Genomic DNA, 17,355 nt, shown 5'->3' on the forward strand with positions numbered 1-17,355 from the left:
AAGCAAAAAGGGACTGATACTTTGTGTTCATGAGAGCCCCAAAGTTCAAATTCATTATCTGACAGAAGTGCAAATATAGCCTATGTGGAAACATATTCAAGATTAGCATTCTCTTGATTAACGCCAACCACTAACACCAGTTCTTTGTGGTATGATTCTATTTTCTACAAAGTATATCATTTTAATTAACCCCTGGCATTAAATTAGCTAGCCATTTTAATGAGTTTTATTAAGAAGACAAAAACAAGAAGCCCAGGTAGGCATGGGTGGATTCCAAAAATACAGTTTTTGCTAGCAGCTAATTGTCTGCTATGTAGGTTTTGTGGCATTTAAAAATGAAATTGCACCTATGTTTTGTATTGCAAAGGTATTAGCCATTTATAAATTGCTGAAATGTAAGAGTGATCAAAAGAATAATGAATACAGATAGTCTCTCTTGAGAGTGGGATCTACCTCAACAAAAGCCAACATTCCTCAACTTCACATAAAGAATTGTCTGAAAATATGAAGTAAACATTCCCAACTTCAAACAAAGAATTTGCCTCCACAAAGAAATTCTCTTTTTGCAACCAGAAATTCTGTGGTTTAAAACATTGCCCCTGAACATTTAACATAAGCAGGATACTGATTGACCCCTCTTTCATAACCAGCAACCTCTATAACCAACCAAAACCATCCAGAACATCCATATGAAATGCCTGCCGTAAATGTCATATGCAACACCTAATGACCAACACAACATATCCATTCACCAGATGGACAGAACACTAAACACCCTCCAATCACATGCTTTCTCTCCGGGTATAGACCAACGATCTGAATTATGCCTCCCAGGAATGAGTCAGTTTCTGTCTACGAGGATGAATTCTTTACCCCCGCCATCTCCCATTTGGACAAGATATCAAAATGGCCTTTCAATTATCAGCTAACATTTTGAATGGTCAAGACAATGATGGAGGAATTCTCAGATGGATTCTGACCAGCATGTAGCTCCTTGGGGACCCAATGGGTTCGTAATGGAAGAAGGTTTGTAACAAAAAAGAATCTTCTCTCAATTACAGTCATTCACTTAATACACCACTCACACTAATTGTTTGCCTTCATTCAATTCTTTGTTTTGAAAGGAATGGATGTTTTCACCAGTAAAAAAAACTAAGTCAGGCCTTTCAGAGACGAAGGAAATGATATGCTTAGCCAAGCACACACATGGAGAGACTGCAATTAACAGGGAAAATTTAGATGCAAATTTTGGTTGTTGTTCTTATTATTGTGTACGCTTGTCATGAACTTTGGTGTCAGGATCAATTTATGTCTATTATCGAATCATTAACTATTTTGTGGTGACAGGCTAAATGGGAACTCTTTTCATGGACCACCACTTATGGGCATTTTATTACACACACACACACACACACATTTAAGCTAGAAAAAGCAACACCAGAAATATAGGTGCAATAGGGATCTGTTACCATATAATGTGTATCAAAGAGCAATGTTCATCAGCTACACACACACACACACACGCTGTATTTAATTCTATACACATAATCATAAACTGAGCCACACATAAAACAATCCTTGATACACCCACTCACATGTCCATATGCATTTAGAAAACCTTACACAGCACAGCAGTCAAATGCACTAACATCTCTGCACACTATCCTCACAGGTGGCAACATTTCATTTGAAGAGACAGTCATTATATTGCGTAGACACACACGCACACAGCCACGAAAACGCGCACTCACAAGCACGTACACACACACGCGCGCGCGCACAACACACACACACACACACACACACACACACACACACACACCAAAGGCACAGACGAGAGCGCGAGCCAGAGGGAGACAGGGAAGGTAGATATACTCACAGAATGAATCAGACGTCACCAGCGGATAATATCAAAGGATCGGCGTGGAAGCTAGCCGGCTCAGTCGTCCCCACGCGGGAATGCTGGCGGATCCCACAGATGAGGCGAGTAGAGGAGGGGAGAGGAAGAGAGAGTATCCACGGACCCCGACAGAGGAGGAGGGGGAAGAGGAGAGGGGGAGGCAAGTTGTGGTGGAGAATAGCGCACTGGATCCGACCTGGAAGTTGAGGGAATGAGGGGAACAGAAGAGTGGAGGCTCGGGAGGATTCCTGCCTTTCTCTCTGTCTCTCCTTTCCCTCCTCTCTCTCGTGCTCTCTTTCTTTAAAAAAAATATTATTTTCCCTCACTGCAGTGGAGGGATGGATGAGACCTTTTTTCTTCAGTGAAAGCAATGTCAGATTTCCCGGCTTTGACCTCACGGAGAAAAAGATGTATCCCTGGGGTAAAAAGGGAAAATTCTGTCGGAGAAGCAGAAATATCCAACTGTGATGAGATAACTAAATCCACGTCCTCCACTGTGTGATACAGAGGGAGTCAGAGTGGAGGGGGGATGGGGGGAATAATGATAGATTGCTAGCTATGAAAATAAAACGTCGCTGAGAGGAGAACGCATTTCGTTTTTTTTTTTTTTAACTGGGGTCGAAGGGAGGAAGTAAAGGAGGTGGGGTAGAAAAGAAACCTCTCTTTCTTTTCTTGATCTCTATCTTAGTATCTCTTCCCTCCTTTCAGTTTGGCGCTGCGGTAGACTACGTGAAGGCCTCCCTCCTGCAGTCCAGCAAGGCCCTCGAAACAAACGATCTTTTCCCAGTGAAAAGAAAGGAGGAGAGAGGTGGGGCTGCGGAGGGAGGAGAAAGCCCCAACTCAATTAAAAAGGTTGGAGATAATAACCTGTATCTGTGGTACCTGATTCTCTCCTGCCCTCTTTCTCTCTCTCTCTCTGTATCGGTCTGTCTCTTCCCCCTCACTGGCACATCTCTCCCTCCTGTCTTTCTTGATCTCTTCCTCTTTAAATCTGTATCTTGTGGGCTAGGCTATTTGTCTGTCACTTGCCACCTGATTTGGGAAATTAAGGCATGTAATCAAATACTACTAATTGTCCCCCTGACTACAGGGCAGCTGAATCATTAAAAGCTGCTCTCTGTGTTCTATTTCTTTCTTTCTTTCTTTTTCTTTCTTTCTTTCTTTCTTTACCTCTCTCTATCTTCTAGTTCAGTGGTAGCACAATACTACAGAATAAAGGTAACCCAGTCAACGGAAGTCTGAAAATGGGGGCTTACTGTCTCCAGACCTTTATATTTTGCTATTCTTTGTATCTCTCCATTCACAGTCTACCTCTTCATCTTTTTTTCCCCTTTTGCCCCTTCTCTCTCTTAAAATTCCACTCTTCTCAATGTGAAAAAGGAGCAGTGGGGCCTTTTGGCTTGTCAAGAAAATCCCTCTCTCCCTATCCTTGTTTCTTTCAGTTTCTCTTCCTCTTTCGTTCACTGTCTGTGTTTCTCAGATCTTTCCTCCTCTTCTCCTTGATGCTCTTTTAATATGTTTCGGGGCTTTCATGTTAGGTGAGGTGGGTTGAGGGCGAGAGAGGGGAAAAAAAACGGTCCAATTCTGAAATGAGATTCCTTTTTTCTTACAAATTAGAGAACAATAGATGTAAAGCATGAGAGAGACAGACAGAAAAAATAGCAATTATTAAAAGAGGAATTGGGTGGAGGGAATCCAGCAGCGATCAGGCATACATCCATTCATTCCTAAGCAAGTCCAGCGCACGGAAGGAGGTTGTTAAATTGCTCCAGGATGTCCGCTGGGTAAATATGGACTCTTCCATTTCGAACCCCACTCCCAGGTTGAACCTGCAGTCATCACTTGCCAACCAGCATCAGAAGGAATCCTGCTCGGGAATGCCAAATGGTTGGCTGCTTCTGTCGGCAAAGACTCGGGCAAAAATAATTAAATAATAAAAATACAGCACTGACAACAACACAAGAAATATCCACAAATCCCAGTTGAGTATCTATGAATTTGTTTGTTTTTCCTCCGTTTCCCCAGACGACGGGTTTCAAAGCCACCAATCCTGTCTGGAATGGCTAATTCGCTGCGACAAGGCCTGTGGGAGAATTTCCTTGCAGCTGGAAAAAACCAGGTGGATTGTGGAAGATCCTTCGGGGGGTTGGCGGTATTCTGGGAGTGCTCTCGGGGGTTACGGCGCAGAAGGGCACCACCTCAGGGCCAGATCACAGCCCTGGATGGAGCAGGAAAAAGCCTCCGGGTAGACAGCAAGTGAGGAGTGATCCGTCATCTATATGCAGATAGATAGACAGAGGAAGAGAATAAGAGGGAGAGAGAGAAAGAGGGAGATAAAAAAAACAGACACAGGGAAAGGTTAAAAGAAGGGCGTTTCACTTGAGATATTTTTTGCCACATCTCACAACGCCCCCACTCCCTCCTCCCATCCCCAAGTCCCTCTATACTATTTATACCCCCACCCCTCCATCTCTCTCCCTCTCTTTCTCCCCTCCACACCATCACTCAGTGTTGACAACACGCCTCCCTTGCGTGACGCTCTCTTTCATTCTTTTTCTCTCTTGTTCTTTCTCTCTGTCTCTCTCTCTCTCTCTCTCTCACTCGCTGTCACCCAAGGAGCTTGGCACCCTGTCATATGATACCTGCAGCCTCAAAAGTCACAGGAGGTGTCTCTACGTATCACCACCCCCACCCATCACCACCTAACCACCACCACCATCACCCCCGATCTGCCACCACCTATCCTCACCCCAACCGTCACCTCCACAGACAGACCCTGTCTTAAGGCTCTGGGCATCAACAGTGACCCTTGGATGTGGTGGAGCGAGAAACCATCCATCATAAATGGTTGTCCTTCTTTGGAGAGTGGAAGGGGCCAGTTAGTTGTAGTTGTCTTGTTTTGGAAATGTTCCCAAATCTCTTCTGAGAGGTTGATATAACATTGTGGGGTTACACAACCCTCTACCAAAAGAGCCCTCTTTCTGGTTCTATGTAGAAGAGGTAGGGGAGTAGTGGCAACTATACTGTAGGTATTAGTGGTGCATTTCTTCCATAGTCGGAGTGTTCAAACCCAACAGCAGGGTGGAACAGACAAACTGATATGGAGTACAAACTAGAGAGGAGAGTTGGAGAGTGTAAAAGGGTGGAAAGAATGATAGCCTGCGATGTGTTATGAGAACAACAGTAGTGTGTCAGTGTCTGTATGTGTGTGTGTGTGTGTTGAGTGGCAAGGTCCGTTGAGTGTATGTGGAGGTGGATGATGGAGGTGGATGATGGAGGTGGGTGGGTGTGGCGAAAAGCGCCCCCGCATGGCGACGGCTGTCGCAGGGTGTGATGGCGCCAGCGAAGGGGTGTGCCAGATGTGTGAATGCCAGATGTGTGTGTGCGTCAGGAGTAAGTGGCCCGCAAGTGTCATCGGGCGAAAGCCACAATGGAGCCTCGACGCATTACATCAATATAAACAACTCTGATAGGCCTACTCGCCACTGGATAGATTTAGTTTCACTGAAGTCTACCGATGAAATATTATCTTCACTAAAACTTCACCTTGGCTGCACCTGAAAAGGTAAAAAATTACTCTTGAGCCATATTCCGTCTTCCTTTTTTACCCTTCTGCCTCTTTCTCTCTCCCCAGCTGAGATCATGGGCCCTTTATGAGATGATTTATCTTCCGAATCCGTTAGCAGATAAATCACTGTGTTTGCATCAGCTACCATTTATAAATGGACACTCAGACAACAAGAGCACCGCTTGATACTGATATCATGCGACTTTCCTATTTTGTCCGTAATTTATGGCGGGCAATTTGAGCCCAATAAATCACACATTTTGAAATCACTGTTATCAGTGTTTCTCTTTCTGCTCTTCATTATTCGCGGCGCAAGGGCCGTCGCTGACATTTTTCAAGCTGTCGCTACACCATGAAAAACTACACTGTGTCATCATGGTGTGCTGTGCACAGTGGCGCATGTGGCAATTAAGAGAGAGAGGCCATGCAGCAGACATCATTGTGTGCGTGCGCGTGTGTGTGTGTGTGTGTGTGTGTGTGTGTGTGTGTGTGTGCTTGTGTGTTGCGTGTGCTTGTGTGTGTATGCTTAAGAGCATGTGTGTGTGCTTGTGTGTGTATGCTTAAGAGCGTATGTGTGAGTGCTTGTGTGTTGCGTGTGCTTGTGTGTGTATGCTTAAGAGCGTATGTGTGTGTGTATGTGTGTGTGTATGTGTGTGTGTCTGAGGGTCTCAGTGTGTTAAGATAAGGGTGAGTGTACGTGTGCGGAAATACATTGTGTTATCATACTGCGTTGTGCACAGCAGAGCATGTAGCAATTAAGAAAGAGCCTGTGAATATATAAAATTGCATGAGTTTGTGTGTATCCTAAGGTCTAAGTGCACATACACTGTGTGTCAGTTTGTGTGTGTGTGTGTGTGTGTGTGTATAACACTGTGTGTATGATTATGTGCAGGCAGGATTAAGGGAACTCTCTCCCTCGGTGTGTGTGTGTGTGTGTGTGTGTCTCAAGTGAGTGTGGCAAAAGGCTATAGGCTGAATGAGACACCCTGTGTGCATGCATATGTGTGCATGCAGGCATAGTCCAATCATCTGTTCCTTTTATAACACACTAACACACACATATATACACAACTCACAGTTATAGTCTTTCTAATTATACTGTATAGAGCAAGACACTTCACACACACACACACACACACACACACACACACACACACACACACACACACACACACACAATCATATAATCATACTCTTCAAATACACTCAGCAGAGACACTTCGTTCACATATTAATACACGTCAAACTGCCAAAATCACCACACAGAAACACCACACACACACACACACACACACACACACACACACAATGACACGACATGCCATACAACCAGTAAAAAGGCAGTTAAGTTACACCCCCCACTGCTAACACACAGATGGGCTAACAGCAGCAGAGGCAGTGGCAGCAGAAGCAGTCTGACTGTGCAATCCTACGACCCCCCCACCCCCCTTTTAACACACACACACAAACACACATCCAATCCCCTCATCCAATACCCCCCACACACACACACACACAAACACATACACACACACACACACACCTCCACCCTCCCACCTCCACCCCATCCCCACATCCATCGTTATGCAGCCAGCAGACTCAAGACTGCAGCCTGAGCCAGCCAGTCCCCTCAGCCCCAGCAGCAGCAGCACGGCAGCAAGGCAGGCAGGGCTCGGCGCTTAGTGCTGAAATATGGCCAGGGCTCAGGAGGGAACGCGGCAGTATGGACATGGTGGATGGATGGATGGATGGGGTGGCAGCACAGGCAGCACAGCGGCGAGAGGAAGGAGAGAGGGAGCGAGGGAAGGAGAGGAGAGGAGGAGGGGAAAGCGGTTTGGTAATGGTATGTGAATGTATACGTGTGTGTGTGTAGAGAGAGAGAGAGATTGGGGTATAGGGAAGTGTGTGTGTTTGAGTGTGTGTGTGTGTGTGTGTGTGTGTGAAGGAGAGAGAGGGGGAGACAGAGTGTATGTGGAAATGAGGGTATGGAGAGCTATGCGTTCACACCAGGCACCTTGGATGGTGTTGAGCAGGCTTGGTGACAAGCCCGGTTTGTTTATGAGCAAGGGATGGCCGGATGAATGAGTGAGTGGGTGACTGTGGACATGACTGATGAGGGGAGAGCAAGAAAGAGAGAGAGTGTCACAGAGAGAGGGAGAAAGAGAGAGAAAGAGGGGGGAGGATAAAATGGCTGATGAACGACAGAGAAAAGGGGGTGATCGGGAAAAGGAGATGGAAAAGACAGGGGAAGGCGGGGAGCCTGACTGAGAACAATCATCAGACGGCCATGAACGCCACGAAAGAGCAGATGAGAGAGTTGAAAGGGGAGAGAAAGAGAGAAGGAGCGACAGATTAAAAAGAAAAAGAGAAGGAAAAAAAGCAGAGGAGAGACACTCACCCATGTCTGTCCTGTCCTCTCTGTAGCTGAGCCCCGTCGCGGTTATTTCACACCGAGTCTGCTGAGCTGACTGCGAGAGAGAGGGGGAGAGAGGGAGAGAGAGTGAGCGAGAGAGAGAGAGAGAGAGAGAGAGAGGGAGGGCGAGAGCCCTTAGCCGAATGCCAAAAGGACAGATATGCCACAGCTACAGAGGCAGCAGCAGCAAAAAAAAAAAGAGAAGAAGAAGAGGAGGATGAGGATTGAGTAGAAAATGAGAAAAAGAAGAGGGGGAGATAAAGTGGAAAAAAATGGGAGAGAGAAAAGGAGGAAGGAAAGCAGAGAAAATGGAGAGAGAGAGAGAGAAGATGAGGAGAATGAAGGGAAGGAGAGAGAGGGAGGTATGCAGCACCACAGAGGGACTCTGCACTGGCATCTCTAATTAGCCAAACACACCTGGTCTGCAATACAGCCCCCTCACAAACAAATAAACAAACAAATAAATAAATAAATAAAAATGAATCGATAAAACACAGACCGATTGGATTTAAAAAAAAAACAGACAGACCGAGATGGAAAAGGAAACAGACAACAGTGCCATGCACTTGCACACATGCACACGCACACAATCACACATACACGCACAGACACACACACAAGCTCACACACACACCGGAGGCAAAGCTGCTGTTAAAATGACAGCAGGGTAGGGAGACTCTACAGGCTGTTAGTACCGGGAGAATAGAAGCCCCTGTGCCCCCCCCCCCTCCCCCACCACCCACCACCCTCGCGGCGGCTATTCAGGCCAGGGCTTCAGAAGTGAAGGCTGTATAATTGTCTTTTCTTTTCCTACTCACACGCTTTTCTCTCTCTCTCCCTCGCTCTGTCAATCCGACGCCAATCCGCCGTTTCACTGTTTCCCGGGCTGCTTGCAGAGAACGGAGCTAGCTGTAATTCCAAGCCACGCAGTACTGAAGACTGCCGCTGTTGCCGTTCTGTCTCTCTCTCTCTCTCTCTCTCTCTCTCTCTCTCTCTCTCCCTTGCTCTCTCTGCCTTCCTCTCTCTCTCTTCATTGTATCTCCATACCTCCTCAGCTCTCTAACCCATCCAATCAGCAGTTTTCCCCTCCTCCTCTCCTACTCCCTCTCCTCTCTCTCTCTCTCTCTCCCTCCCTTGCTCTCTCGCTCTCTCAAAGGCAAATATCAAATATCGCTCTCGCTCCTGTTTCATATCCCTCTGTCAATCTGCTAGATGTCATAAAATAAACATCAACACATGCCCATCACACACTCACACGAAAATTCATACACATACGCCCTTGATGATTTCTCAAATACAGAGAATATCACACACACACACACACACACACACACACACACACACACACACACACACACACACACACACACACACACAACCACAAAGAATGGAAGCACACTGACATTGACTGGTAAAATTTACTCAAAAATCCACCAACAGAGAAAAAAAGGTCGATTCCAACCCAGGAAAAAAGCAATATAGCAAACAGTCAACAAGTCCTCAGTAGAAATGCAAGGCCACATGAAAAGACTGATCACACAAACACACATAAAGAAGAATATAAGGACATATATAAGTCATCCATATGCAGGAAAGTATGAAAAGACTGCACATTCAACTTACACACACACACGCACCCACATACACACACACACACACACACACACACACACTCACACACACCTCACACACACACACACACACACACACACACACACACACACACACACACAAATACACACACACAGTCGGGGAGGTAAGTAATTGATGGTGTTGGTGAGCAGATGTGTCATTTCCAGGGCAAACAGTGACGGTGGGCATGTATGTGAGCCAAGCGCGTGTGCGAGTGTGAATGTGTGTGCTTGGTGTGTATGTGTGTGGCCATATGTGTATGTGTATGTGTTTGTGTGCGTGTGTGTGGCATGTCAAGGCAGCCTGTGGATTTGCAGCGTTAAGGAGAATATATGATCACTGAGGTAGACAGGGGGCCCCCTAGATGCACACCCGCGGCAGCACGGGATGCTCTTATGGACCGTCTCTGTCTCTCTCAATCAATTATGCTTACCCCCACATCTCTTCCCATGGTCCTGCTCGCTCTCACACACACACACACACACACACACACACACACACACACACACACACACACACACACATGCTCACTCACACATCCCATTGCCCTGTGGGGAATACTGTGCAGTGACCACCCCCGCCCCGCCCCACCCCACCTTCTGTCTCTCACACACACAATCACTCACCAACACACATCCAATTACACCATCACATACTAGGACAGACACACAGACAGTGTGTGTGTGTGGGTGTGTGTGTGTGTGTGTGTGTGTGTGTGTGTGTGTTTGGGAAAGACAGAGAGATTAGAATATTAAGAGAGGAAGAAGAGGGTGAACTAGAGGAGATTGATATCTGGATCAATAAATCAATGTTCTCCACATCTCACTGCTTAAATGAAATCAGTGCAGTGTGTAACACAACAAAGCACCCACACACACATACACACAGTCACAAACATAGCCACACACGCACACACGTACATACAAACATACTCAGTGAAGGGACAAGCAGTGTGGGACATCATAACAGCTTTGATATCTGAATTGGCCCAAGCCATTGCCATGGACCTAATCAGTTCATTTTCTTTTTGGACATGGCAGCCCACCCCTCCTCCTCGACAGAGCGCTGGCAGATGACGGGATACAGGGCTGTGATATGTGGCCACGATCTCACACTTGACTGGGACGAACGGAGCCAAAGTTGAAATGAGTTCAGAGGGATTGTGATAGTAAAACATCAAAGGATAATGGAGCCAAAGTATATTCCAAAATTATTTCAAAAAAAACAGGGGAACTGCAGGATTATAAAAAAAATCACATGAAGGGAAAAAGATAATGACTATCCAATCATGTTAAAAAGGGCAGTATTCAAAATACTCATATTAATATATGGGAAATATATAAATTCCACATAGTGAAATATTCAAAGGGGGCATTTGGGAACTGCAGGCTTATAATCCGGGTAAAATATTTTATTCAACAAGGGACAAGCCTATGTGCTCATCCAATCATGAAAAAAAAGGGCCAAAACAAACATATTAATATAAACGCCTTTAGGTATAACATAGCATACATAGTTTCATATTGGCTCCTTTTGCATTTACAAACTTTTATTCAACTTGGTGTGTGTAGTTGGTTGTTTAAACATCATTTTTTGTTTTTTTTGTTTGTTTTTTTGTATGTTTGTTTGTTTGTTGTCTGGGCATCAGGATAGTTTCCTCCCTCTATCGGGAACACACGGATGACACAGTGCCTATGTGCTCATCTGCTCGTAGAAAAATCTAGAAGCCCTTTGATGTCAGCTTAAGCTTCTCACCGCTAAACGCATCTTTATGCTGTGTAAAGACCAGCATATGTTTACAGTCCCATCAAAGAATTCATTGGTTCACAAACTCATTCTTGGTTGGTGTGTGTACAAACCTTTCCCTTCATTTGTTTTGTTTTTGTTTGTTTTTTTGTATGTTTGTTTTGTTTGTTATCATTATAGCCATGTTTCGCCTTGGAGTAAGTGGATGATGAGTCGAGAGAACAAGTGATGGTTTGCACCGATGTGATTTGTGTGTGTTTGTGTCTGAGAGTGTGTGTGTGTGTGTCTTTGCGTTAGTGATGTGTGTTTGTGTACAGTATATGAGTGTGTGTGTCTTTGTGTTAGTGATGTGTGTTTGTGAAGTGGTGTGTACTGTATGTGTGTATGAGTGTGTGTGTGTGTGTGTGTGTGTGTTTGTGTTAGTGCTAGTGTTGTAGTGGTGTTAATGTTGTGTGGTGGTGTGTGTGTGTGTGTGTGTGTGTGTGTGTGTGTGTGTGTGTGTGTGTGTGTGTGTGTGTGTGTGTGTGTGTGTGTGTGTTGTGTGTGTGTGTGTGTGTGTGTGTGTGTGCATGTAAGTGGGGGGACGGTCACAGGCTCAACTTCAGTCAGGCCCAGAGGCTCCCCAGCTGAAGAGGAGAGAGGAGCCGAGAGGCGATAATTGGCTCAAACAACAGAAGACAGACAGACAGGCAGGCAGACGGCGCAGAGCGGCACGCTGCACTCCAGTGAGGGGGAGCCCGGCGCTGTAATCATGTATTTATGTGTCGTGATCATCAGGACACGTTTGATGACAAGCCTTGCCAGTTAAAGGCCTTCACTCATTTAAAGGCAATCCTGCCACAGATGTGCATCCTCATGATTCTATGTCATCTGGAGCATGTGTTTCTGTGTGTGTGTGTGTGTGTGTGTGTGTGTGTGTGTGTGTGTGTGTGTGTGTCTGAGCACAGTTGTCCCCATTTTTGAGTACGTGTGTCTGTCTGTCTGTCTGAGTGTGAGTCCCCACAATTTTGTGTGTGTGTGTGTCCATGATTGTGTATGTGTGTATGACTGAGACTGTGTGTCCCCTAATTGTGTGTGTGTGTGTGTGTGTGTGTGTGTGTGTGTGTGTGTGTGTGTGTGTGTGTAAGTGTGTGTGTGTGTGTGTGTGTGCTGTGTGTGTGTGTGTGTGTGTGTGTGTGTGTGTGTGTGTGTGTGTGTGTGTGTGTGTGTGTGTGTGTGTGTGTGTGTGTGTGTGTGTGTGTGTGTGTGTGTGTGTGTGGTTTGCATCATCCCCTCTTCCTGTTTCTCTTTTCAGGGGCTGACTGTGTGGTCCCTCTGTTCATGAGGCACTGAGACGGCTGTGAAGGGGAAAAGCACAGAGAGAGAGAGAAGGAGAAGGGGAGAGAGAGAGGGAGAGATGGAGAGAAGGAGAAAAAAAGAGAGAGAGGGAAAGAGAGGGGGACAGAGTACGAGGTAGAGGTATGGTGAGTATGTGAGGGATCAGGAAGGAGAAGCAAAAAAAAAGAAACAGTGAGGTGGTGTATGTCTGAAAGACAGAGAGAAACAGACAGACAGAGAATGATGGGATAGGGAGAGATAGAGTGTTTGTAGGGGAGAGAGGAGAAACAGACTGAGAGGGAGGGGGCAGAGAGAGAGAGAGTGGGGAGAGAGAGAGGGGGGAAAGGAAGAAAATTGACATTCAGCCTCAGCTCTGTGCCTTGCTGGAAGAATAATGATTAGGTGCTCGGCATTCTAGTCACATAGCCTCTACTATCAATGAGCGAGAGAGAGAGAGAGAGAGAGAGAGAGAGAGAGAGGGAGAGGGGAGGGGGGGAGAGAGAGAGGGATGCACTGAGTGAAAAAAAACAAGGGTGAATAAGGAGTGGATGAAGGGAGAACAAGAGAAAGGGTAGAGACAAGGGAGCATGAGAGAGTACTGTATGTGCGAGATAGTCAGAGACAGTTGGCGTGAGTGAGCGAGAGAAAACGGAGAGAGAGAGATAGTGTGTATTAGAGAGAAAGAGAGAGAGAGAGAGTGAGAGAGAGAGAGAGAGAGAGAGAGAGAGAGAGGGAGAGATGAAGGACGGTAATGTCATGGCACGGAGGCGACAGCAGCCGCAGGGATGCAGCACAGAGTGTGACGGATAAAGATGTATGGATCCACATGGATCTACACACATGTGCACAAGCACACACACAAACACACACACACACACACACACACACACACACACACACACACACACACACAAACACAAACACGCACACACACACAGGCACACAAGGGAACATATGCAGTAGGAAGGGAACTGTATGACCAACACTCACACTCTCTCTCTCACACACACACACACACACACACACACACACACACACACACACACACACACCAAATACACATACACACACACACACACACCAAATAGCACAGGCATAATTATACTCACATTGTGCAGAAGGCAGTGAATCACCAGCCCACAGTACAGGTCAGTGTGCACTTTGCACACAGATGGACAAGCACACACCAACACCTGCACAGCGCGCTTTCTGACATGGAGATAAGCTGTTGCCATACGCCTACACACACACACACATACAACCGCACACACACACACACACACACACACACACACACACACACAAGAGCACTTTGTCAAAGTCAAAGACAGGTACAGCCACCTCAGCAAGGCCAGTGACCCGACCACAGGGTTGTGTATATGTGTGTGTATGTACTGTGTGTGTGTGTGTGTGTGTGTGTACTGTAAGAGACACAATGTGAAATAGAGATAAGACGAGAGTCAGAGATGGATATACTGTAGAGAGAATCTATTGACAGGAAAGGCCTAAAACTACTGATTAAAACCGTAACAAAAACATGGATTACTTCTGCTTAATTGCAGTATATTGTCTGTGTGCATGCATAATGCACATGCGCATACATTTACATTGCATTATTCTCAAATCACACAGGTCAAGAAAAACATGTCCACCATCCAAGACCATCATGGCAACATGACTCACTCGGGTTTTGAGACTATGACGTGGGTTTTCCATGTTACAGTATTCCGTTTGTCTTTTTGACCCAGCCATGTGTGCTCTCAGGATATTGCTCATGGTATTAAATTAGCAAATTGGTTTTGCCAAGTTATTAAATTAGTTTTTGTTTATTTTTGCTTGTTGCCCAACTTGACAAATTGCACCCATATTCATTTGATGCTAATCCTCAGAGCTATTGTACCTATACAATATACATTACTTACAATATATAAGTATATACATTCATTATAGACCTTTTCAGCTGCATATACAACCATGTGTGTTCCTGAGGCGTTTCCGGTGGTACAGAAAACAACATTGAGTTTTCATGTCGATATTTTGTTGAGCATTATGCTGAAGTCTGATTCATTTTCATTTCAAAGTATATGTGTTGGTTTTTAACGTTTCAACCGGAAACCCTCTAGGAACAGGTTTGAAAGGGTCTATACATCTGTGTGAGGATAGTTCTTGCACATGCACATTGTCACCTAGGAATCTGGCTTTTGAGGAAAATGTTATTGAAAATCCAGCATCAAGTGACCAATATTCTATGAAATGTATTTTCATATTGTTAAATGTTATATTATTTTATCAATATTATAGTACTGATATTTTGCGCTAAATCGTATTTTTTTATATGATTAGGACCGATTCTCATTTATGGACTTGTCTGACAGACACTGCAAAGTACCTCAGACCCAACAGGGATAGTGTTTCCAGAGGGAACTGCAGAGTGTATGCTCTGTAATGACCCCTATATAAACAAAATGTGTTATGCTGCTTTTCAGCATTTCACTGTACATATAGTATGCTGCATTGCTTTGGAACAAGAGGTTTTTGCTAATTCACATATATATTATAAATATTTTATTATGACATAGCTTAAATTTATATCTATGCTATGAATGAGGTTGAATGAGGTTAACCTATGATGATGACGATGGGAATGATGATGATGATTGATGATGATGATACCGAGGATAAAAGGGCAAACCGGTAACCGTTCTGCTGTTCATCTTATAATTCACGCCTTGTTGTCCTCTTCCTTTTTCACAGGAGTAACTAAAAGGTCAAAGTGAGAGAAACAGCACAGGGTTCAAGGATGGCCCGACAGGGTTAAAAGAATTAGTAGTCTTTTGTAGACTCGTCTGGTAAATAATCACAGGTTACTCTGCTGAGTAATTATGGCTTGTAGTCACTGTATGGAACATGCTACAGGGAGACAGCTGGCGCACAGAGAAATGGCCGGCTTAATGTGAACCGTTTTCCCCTCCTATTAACATCATGTTCCCTGTCACAGCGAGTACCTGGTAAGCAGGAAGACTCGCTTAGAACCGGGGGAAAAAAAGAGGTTAACCCCTGGGGGCCACATCATAAAACTGAAACTGCATGTTTAGAGAATGGAAGAGTGCATGACATTAACTTTATGCAAGTTGAAAGAAATCAGCATTAATCAGAGGCCTTGTCAGTCAATGGGGAAGAGCGGCCTGCTGTCAGAAGGGAGTCATCGGCCTTGACGTCTGCGGCCGAGCGTATGTGTGCATGCCGACCCATGCACCGCGGTGTGCCCTTTTGCACATCCCAGCGTCAATCTGTGTCAAGGTGTGAAAATGTGTGTTACTGTTTGCCTACATAATGGTGTGTGTGGGGTCAGGGTGGGCAGCAACACGTGCACACGTGTGGGTGGGTGGGTGTGTGTGTGTGTGTACGTTTGCGTGTCATTGCACATTTAACCCTGCAAACCTCTATGTGTGCGAACATGTGAAACTTGCATGTCTACATTTGCATGGATGAATGGCTATGTGTGAGCACTCATCTGACTACAAAAGCCAGTATCTGTGTGTGTGTATCTGTGTGTGTGTGTGTGGAGAATGTATGAGTGAGACCCATGTGTCTGCGTGTGCCCTTTGCATGTGTGCCTTATGTGTGTGTGTTCATACACAGGTCATGAGGCACTTCAGTGTGTATCTCTGTGTGTGTATATATATATATATATGTGTGTTTGTGTGTATGGGGGTGGTTAGCGTGGCCTCCTTGACTAGCGGCTGCTGTCAGGTTAAACGGTGTGTCTCACCTCCTCCTCCTCGGGCCTTCTTGCGTCCAGCCGGCTGTCTCTTCCACTGCACTCCTCTGCACTCCTCTTGTCACACACATCACGTCAACCAGGCCCTGCACTACACATATGTGTGTGTGTGTGTGTGTGTGTGTGTGTGTGTGTGTACGAGTGTAGAGTTTAGTGTGTGTGCGTTTGTGTGTGTATATACACCCGAGAGAGTGTTTGTATGTGTGTATACAATTGAGAGTGTGCGAGTGCATGTACAGTCGAGAGGGAGTGTATGATAGATAGATAGATAGATAGATACTTTATTGATCCCCAGAGGAAATCAATAAAGAAGTATGTGTGCATGAGTGTGTGTGTATGTCTGTGTGTATGTCTGTGTGTGTGTGTGTGTGTGTACCTGAACATGATTATATGCATGATGGTGATGAGGACTATAGTGGGGGTGGCTGCTGCACTCTCTGCATTAATATCTTCTCAGGTCTTTGCTTACAATTCTTTGCATCAGACCCCCACTCATATTAGCACTTACTAATAAACAAATAAATAAGTAAATAGATAAACAAACAAACAAACTGCTGATTGCAGGAAGGGGCAGGAGTTGTTGGGGGACGGGGCGTGTTTAAATGTTGTCCTTTTCATAATTGGCAATAAATGAGCAAAGGTAATCTCCCGCAATCTGCTCCCGAGGAAAGCTATCGGACGGCCGAGGCGAGAGAAATGGTGAGGTCTAATGCGGGGCTCGTCGGAAAATGTCCTCCATGCTCCATAACCATCTGACGGTCTTATGGGCTCGTTTGTCGCGGTCGCGCTAGGCCGTTTAAGGGACCTCCATAATAAACTCCGCAGAGAGCCCTGTGAGGCATCGTTTGAGAGTGCAGTTTTTCCATTTTTGCAGCAGGGGGAAGAACCTCTTTCTCCTCAACGAGCCCACACACATGCCCACACACACATACACACGCACACACACACATGTACACACATACACAACTCCCCATGAGATTAAAAGCAGGTGAAATCCT

At 45.4% G+C, this 17,355-nt stretch overlaps 1 protein-coding gene across 4 annotated transcripts in view; it reads right to left on the reverse strand.

The window, feature by feature from the left end:
- Window positions 1-8,823, reverse strand: part of LOC125285175 (glutamate receptor ionotropic, kainate 5-like) — an 88,125-nt gene extending 79,302 nt beyond the window's left edge. For 3 of the 4 annotated variants that reach the window (XM_048229469.1, XM_048229471.1, XM_048229468.1), the window contains exons 1-3: window positions 8,700-8,823; window positions 7,867-7,936; window positions 1,880-4,175 (exon numbers count right to left, since the gene is read on the reverse strand). The gene's annotated coding sequence lies outside the window, so the exon portion shown is untranslated. The remainder of the gene's footprint in view (window positions 1-1,879; window positions 4,176-7,866; window positions 7,937-8,699) is intronic. The other variant, XM_048229470.1, reaches the window with a different exon arrangement.
- Window positions 8,824-17,355: the final 8,532 nt, after the last annotated feature.

This window comes from Alosa alosa, chromosome 20, assembly GCF_017589495.1.
Source record: "Alosa alosa isolate M-15738 ecotype Scorff River chromosome 20, AALO_Geno_1.1, whole genome shotgun sequence".
Lineage (NCBI taxonomy): Eukaryota > Metazoa > Chordata > Actinopteri > Clupeiformes > Clupeidae > Alosa > Alosa alosa.